This window comes from Lactuca serriola, chromosome 6, assembly GCF_051521515.1.
Source record: "Lactuca serriola cultivar US96UC23 chromosome 6, Lser_US96UC23_V15, whole genome shotgun sequence".
NCBI classification, from domain to species: Eukaryota; Viridiplantae; Streptophyta; class Magnoliopsida; order Asterales; family Asteraceae; genus Lactuca; species Lactuca serriola.
In genome coordinates this window covers 52,767,470-52,775,174 of record NC_136413.1, presented here as the reverse complement: position 1 = coordinate 52,775,174, position 7,705 = coordinate 52,767,470, and the positions used below count along the sequence as shown (strand labels likewise).

The following is a 7,705-nucleotide window of genomic DNA, read 5'->3' as shown; positions in this document are numbered from 1 at the left end:
TTTCCATAAGCCTTTTGGATGCATATAAGGAAAGGATTTGGATTGGGACTAAATCCATTCAAATCTTGCTTGGTCCCTAAGTTACCTAAACTATAAATAGGATCCCTTATGACCTTAATTTCGTTCATGCACTTCCTATTATCCTTAGGAGCGAAAATTTCCTCTCCTTTTCTCTCCTCAATTATCTTCTAGTTCTAGGGTTTGGGTGTGAGCCATTAGAGGCATCATACTTTTGGTGCTAGCTTTCCAAACTCTTCAAATGAATGATTGAAGTGATTTGTTTACTGCAACAAATCAAAGGTATGTAACCCAAATTCTTGTATCTTTATTATACTAGGTTTTTAATTAGGGTTTATGTTAGTTTTTTTGTTCATAGTATGTTGCATTTAAAGTGTATGGCATAGATCCATTAGGTTGCATGTGCCCTTAAGTGTTAAGTGAAATTATCACAAGCACATAGTTCATGTAACCTATAAAACCCATTAGTACGTTTGGTCTTAAGCTATTAAGGGCTTAATGAGGAGGGTGACAAGCTGCTCGGTTACACAACGCGTAACCTCTGAGTACGCAACGCATCGTGAGGTTTCGCCACGTTTTCTGTGGGAAGGCTCTAGGCATGACGTAGAGCTAGGGTACGCATGGCGTACAACCAAAATGCGAATTAGGTCATTTTTTAGCTTTAGGTCATGTTGAGGTGGGGTCTAGAATTGGAGGGGTAAAATGTTCTTTTAACCTAGTGAGAGAGTATGGAATGGACCTTTGATCATGGGTTATCACTCTACTTATTAATTATGTTTGTTTTGGATGTGTTTAGTGTAAGCAACTTTTTTAGCAGCAACGATTGTGAGATTCGGTTATCTTCGGATTGAGGTGAGTCACCTCACAGGATATGTGGGTCAAAGGCACCAATGCCGACCCATTGGATTATGTTTCTAGAATGCTAGTTGTCTTTGTAACTCTTACATGTATTTGTATGTATGATTAGGCGGGGCCCACTATATGTGTTGGGCGGGGCCCACTACATGCTACTGACAGATCTGTAGGCAAGGCCTGATGGATGTTGTGCGATCATGTCGGGCGGGGCCCGATGTATGTATGGTATGTGATATGGTTTTAGGTACCTCTGGTTCGAAGAGGAATGGTCCGACATGATCGCACAACATCCATTAGTGTTCCGCATTCTATTATTTTGATTTATACTCTGATAACTATTTTCTACATTGTCATACTTGGATTGGTTTTGAAATGAATGATTGATGGTCTGGGTTAACTTAAAAGTAAAAATTTTTACTTAGTATTTTGGGACATTACACCTAACATAGGACCCAAACTTAAAAAAGGCCAAATAGATTTATTAGGCTAACAGCTCATACATTCAAAATATGCTATGTCAAAAGAACTCAATTTTTTTAATAGATGCGGAACATAAAAGTTTTCAATTCTCACAATCAAAATAAGCTCTAAATAAATTATAGAACTATATATTTTTTATTATGTGCCTAATTTTTAGCGGCACGTGATTTTTTGACAGCTTTTATGATGTTATTTAAAAGTTACTATTGTTATATATTATGTAGCATTCGTTAATGCCCAATATTCTTATTTACTGTGATATATATATATATATATATATATATATATATATATATATATATATATATATATATATATATATATATATATATAGATTACATCATTATAATAATATGATTAAATCAGGGAATAATGAGGTAATTAGTAGAGAATTATGGGGATTAAAGGCAAAAAAACCCGTCATTCTTCAATATGGTTGTAAATTCGAGCAAATGAAAGGATTGCACCAGTTATAGACTTAGGTGGTATATATAGCTTGAGAAATCAATTGGAAACCCCACTGGAATTGCGAATCGAGGAAGAAATCGGAGGTAGAAGGTTGTGAAGGATTTCAGAGTTTTCTTAGAAATTAAGGTATGATTATTCGAATTAAGCTTGATATAATAGCTTCGATAAATGTATATGCATGGTAACGTATTTTGGTTCAACCTACTGTCTCAATTCGATAAACTAGTAGTAATTTGATAAAAATCTTGAGGGTGGAACTTTTGGGTTAGTAAACTCTAAAATTCGCATGATAGTGAATTAATTTGTTAAATTTTAATGATAATGTGTCAACAAGAAGTGGAGATGCTTAATGGGGATTTTATAATTAATTTTATAAGATTTTTTTCAAAGCTTTTCAGTTGGTTAAAAATGACAGAAACGAAAGAAAGAAAATGAAGTTTCTGCGAGGAAGAAGGTTAATCCGAGTATGGTACATACGTGTGGCGTACCTTTTAGAAAAAAAAGGGAATTTAGTATTATTAATAAATTATTTTCCTTCATCATTGATTAGAAAAAGAGGCCAGTGGTGCAGTGAACCACTATGTATTTTTTTTTACTTGTTTCAATCTGAAGTACATATTATCCTTTTTCATGTATTTAGAAAATACAATATTAGCCCCTGAACTTTTAAAACTATATATTTTACACTATAATATTGGACACTAAAATTTTCAGATATAACCGTGAGTTATAAACTTGCCGATTCTTTTGAAGTTGTAGAATTTAACACAGTTCGGTTTTAGCCCTATACTTTGGTATAATATAGTTCAAAATAATTTCGGATATTACAAATAATCCCTTCAAATATTTTAACGTCACTTATTTAATTATTGATTTATTTATTATTCTAGAGCATTTTTTAGCGGGAAGTATTATAATCTTCTAAAAAAGTTATTACGCGTATCATAATTAACGATGGTTGAATAATGTTGATGGTTGAACCAAAATGGAAGCATATGATGTTTGATAGGATTATAGTCTTAGAAAATATTTGTTGGTGGAATGTAGGGTGTGAGTGGCGCAGCAAGCTCCGGTTAAGTCCTAACAGCCAATAAGGTGAGTTTTGTGTGAATTTTGTGGTTGCTTGCATGAAAAGTTGATTCTAAATTATTTGCAGTTATATGTTACTGTTGTTATTGCTATGAATATTTGTATGAAGTTTTCTGAATTATTTCATATAAAAGGGTGAAAATGATGGGTGACATATAGGGAACATGTTTATTTACACGGTCTTATTATTAGTCGTCGTACAGGGTGTTACTACGCGGCGGAGAGCTTACGCTCTGTTTATCTAGCCGTAAGCATATTTGTTGTGTCTGGCGGAGGGACTTGTTCCCTGAAAATGACAATAGTTCCCTAATGTGTCATCAATGGTGGAAAGAAATGAAAAGAAATATATTTGATAAATTGTTGCATTATTTTTTTTATTGACGTCAATATACATGAAAACCACGAACTCACTAGGTCCTAGGCTTACCTATTAGAATCTTTAAATGCACGCAACCCAGAAAATAACGTAGCAAGTGGCAGCGGGAATGGAAATGATAAAGTTTAGACTTGAAGAAGGCGACAAGTTTTGAGGAAGACGTAGCGCACCAAGTGTTTAATTAAATTTCTATTTGCTTCGCTATTATTATTAATAATTACATTAGTATTTGAATCTTGATTTTTGGAAGTTTTGGACTCTGTTAAGTTATTTTGGTATTTGAAATTTTGGGCGTTACATTTACCTCAATATGATATGGAGTGGTATGACACTATGACTAATTGATTATCATCTCAGTATCTTCCCTCTCTTACCTCTTATGTTTAGAAAATAGAGAAAAGTGGAGTACCTTGTTCAGACAAACTCAATATGACAGTATGTGTGATTTCTGTCTTCAAAACCTTGTCAACTTATATGCACCATAAGTCATGACTTGCATACAACATATCTTAAGAAATGGATAATCTTTTATGTAATAGGTCCAAAACTACATATATCTCATAATTCATGCATTAAGTATTTTGCTTATTGCCTTATACCTATTTGTTGTAAATGACATATTAACATGCATTGTGGTTTACAGTAAGTTATAATGATGAGATTTGAAGTAATTAAATAGTTAACAACTGATTAGGTGCAAAAAAATTTTTTGGCAAAATTTATCGCTACAGCGGGTAATATGCGTTGAGCAGATTGTGGAACTCGATATTTAAAATGGGTGTAAGTAGGAGTGAACATAGCCATAGGTTCGGTTCCACATGAGAAGTGTATTTTGGTTCTAACTAAAAGTTACATATAGAGCTATTCGTTTTTGTTTGAGTTAGTTTCCGTTTCCAATTAGTGTACACATGAATGAATATGGCGTGTTGATTGTTAACGAACTACTGTTTGATTTGCATATTTGAAATAGTTTTTGAGCAAAAATATTTGGACTTTTCACAACCGGTGATCAAGGGGCAAAAAACCTTCATGACAAAGGCTCTGTCTGTCAATGCATTGTATAGGTTTTATTTAAAGAAATTAAAACCATATATCATATTAAGTTTGTAAGTGGCATAGAACACACACATGACCGATATGAAGAAAAAAACCCACCCGCTTTTGATTAAAAGTTCTATGGCAACAACTATGACTTGCAAATATGTTGTAAATCAAACTAAAAGACGCGCAAGGAAACCGACAAATAATATTGTGAATTATATGTCGATTAGTTGCGAATAATAAATTCAATTATTATTATTATTATATATACCAAGTTTCGTCCAGAAACCAGATCTATCCTTCTTGATTAGATCTGATTATAAGAAAGGTAGAAGAAGACTGTCCTGTTATTGGACGAATTAAACACAAGACAGAAAAGTAAAACCGACCTGTTGATTGCTGACTTGATCTTGAAGCAACTGCACGGATCAAAACTTCGCTTCTACTGGCTGTAAGCAACAGAGTAAAAACCCCAGGATTTAATGCAGCAGTGCGAAGTGCAAAGTGCGCCTAAATCGCGCCATTCCGCGCACTCGCGGCGTCGGCTAGTGTTAGGCTAGGCGTGCGAGTGGGCTTGGCCCAATCCTTTGATCCACTAAAGCCTTTGAAGGCTTACTAAGGGAATAGGCTTATAAACCCTCAAAAGTTTATTCTCCCTACCAATGTGGGATACAAAGGAAATTGCCAACTTGCAATTCCTTTATATATAAAATTCCAACAAAATATAGGTCAAATAAGTAATGTCTTTTTTTTTTGTTCTACAAAAACAATCCATATTTTCAAAAAATATCATCGCAACCACTATCTGATGTTTGTTAATATATCAAAATTTATAATCTTTTGTCATCTATAACCGGACAATTATATTGATATATGTTGATGCTAAACCATAATTGTTTTTTTGTTAAAACCATTTGGTTTTGGTTTCTATGATTTAGTTTGCGTTTTTTGCGTAGAAAACTCGTTTGATTTTTGTTTCTATGATTTTGTTTTAGTAAAAATTTAATATTATTTAGACTATATTATAGAAATGGTGTATGCTTTTGTATGAAAGTTGCATTTCTAGACTAACTTATAGAAACCAAATTTTACAGTTTGTTTTTACAATACAAAAAACCGAAATTGAACTGTTTTTCAACCCAAAAAATGAAACTAAATTGTAGAAACCAAAATAAATAAATTTTCAGCCTAAAGAAACTTAAACTAAATCATAAAAACCGACACCAAATGGATTTTCAACCAAAAAAAACGAAATTTGCGACTTGGGATCGATATAGTTGTTTGTTATATAGGACAAAAGATTATAAATTTTGATATAGAAACTTTTTCGATAAAAAAAAGACTATAGTCGTCACCAAATAATTTTTTGAAAATATGGATGGTTTTTGTAGAACAAAAAGAGGGACATTACCTGTTTGACGGACATTTACAGGTGATAGTGGTTGCGTTTATCTAAAAATAGTGATTTATTTTAGCACAAATGAAAATTGGGTGAAAAAAAAATGACAAAATATAGTTGCTTTTATGTTATTAACGTCATATACATTAAATTATATCCGCAATAACTTAATAAAAAACAATTCAAATGAAATTAAAAACTAGCCATGGCAATTAGGTTGGGTTGGATTGGGTTCGAGTTGACGGGACAGGTTGGCGCGTCAAAAAATATAAACTCAACCCAACTCATATAATATATAGGTTGGCGGTTTGATGGGTCACAGGTTGGTGGGTTGAAAACTTCAACCCAACCCATATAACATGTTTAATAAATAAGCAATGTATTTTAAAAAATAAGGTTTTTTCAACATAAAATTGTAAAGTGATTAACATAAAAAAAAAAGGTTTTCAACATAAATTCATAAAGTCATTAATATCCAAATAAAATTGAAAAATGAAAACATTCATACAAAGTGAGTATCTAAAAATGACAGACATTTGCTTTTTCTTTTTTGATTAGGTCACCGCAAACACAAACTAGCTACATACGAATACGAAATGAATACAATGCTACAAAACATTACGAATACGTAAGGAAATCAGATTTCATTAATAATTAAATATATCTATTTTTTTGACGGGTTGACCCGCGAACCCAAACAGGTAACCCAACCCATGAAATAAACGGGTTGGCGGGTTAAAAATCTCAACCCTCACCCGTCTATTTTTGGATTGGGTGAGTGTCGGGTTACGGGTTGGGTCAGTAATTAAAACTCACCGTGACCTGCCGATAATACAAAGAAAAACAAAGCGAAATTATTAAGAAGTAAGAGAACATGCTTCGCATAATCGAAATCTCCAAGACGAGCATTCTGAATAATCGCCTGAGTATCAACCACCATGTGCCCAACAGGCAATAGTAACCAAACAAGAAACTGCAATTGAATTAAACACTATCAACAAAGATTGGTTAAAAAAGATGGATGCAAACAGAGAATCGGGAGCAAACTTTTTACCCCATATTCGAAAAGAGCAACAGAACCACTAAAGATTAATGAAATGTGTAACAGTGTAAAGAGTATAAAAAAATTAAAAGAGAAAAGAGCCAACCTTGGGTCAAAATCTACCCAATCACATTAGACGGAAGCTATTTACGCTAAATCTGTAACAAAAATTTTATTTGATTGTTTTTATCATGATTAGTTTTTATGAACATCTAAACAAGTTCTTCAATTACAAAACTTTGCAAAGGTTACAGAAAAAGAATAAAACAGAAGATGATGTTTTGTAAACCGAAGGAATCATATAAAAATTTCGCAATCAAATACCTACGGAATTCTTCGTGTAAGCCTAAACACGAATTGATTTTTATCAATTTTTATCGTAAACAAGATCATCAATTACGAAAGTACGTTTATTCAATAAACCAAAGTTAAGAAATTTGGGCAAATTAGACAGACCCGTTTTAGATTAGTGTTAACTATGGGAGAGATTTGACGGAAATTCTTGAGAGATCGTAAGTCCAACTGATTCCAGAAGCCGATGGCCATGGTGAATCAAAAAACGACGAGAAGGATTTCATGGTTGTTCGATCGAAGAAAATTCTATCCTTTTAATTTCGAGAAAACAGGAAATTATTTTATATTTTGATCAAATGAAATAATCTTTATTTTTTTGGGAAATCTGCAGGAAATTTGGCTCAAATGACGCAAAAGTCTTTTTTTTTTTTGCCTGGTAACACTTTTTGGTTAATAAGGTTAAAGTTTAAGATTTTTTTGAAATTTATTTTTTATATTACTAAATTAATTTGAAGAAAACTAATATTTATTTATTAAAAAACTAAAAATAAAGATATCATCCACATCATTTTCACTAAAAAAAACTCACTTTACTTATAAAAAACCACAATAACGATAATTTATATCTATCATTTTCGTGTCT

General features: G+C 32.4%; 1 long non-coding RNA gene across 1 annotated transcript; it reads right to left on the bottom strand.

The window, feature by feature from the left end:
* Positions 1-6,186: 6,186 nt before the first annotated feature.
* LOC145058756 (uncharacterized) lies at positions 6,187-7,395 on the bottom strand. The gene is made up of 2 exons (XR_013686497.1): positions 7,225-7,395; positions 6,187-6,699 (listed from the first exon to the last, which is right to left on the bottom strand). It is a non-coding gene; the product is annotated as an uncharacterized LOC145058756 (long non-coding RNA).
* Between the last annotated feature and the right edge of the window lie 310 nt (positions 7,396-7,705).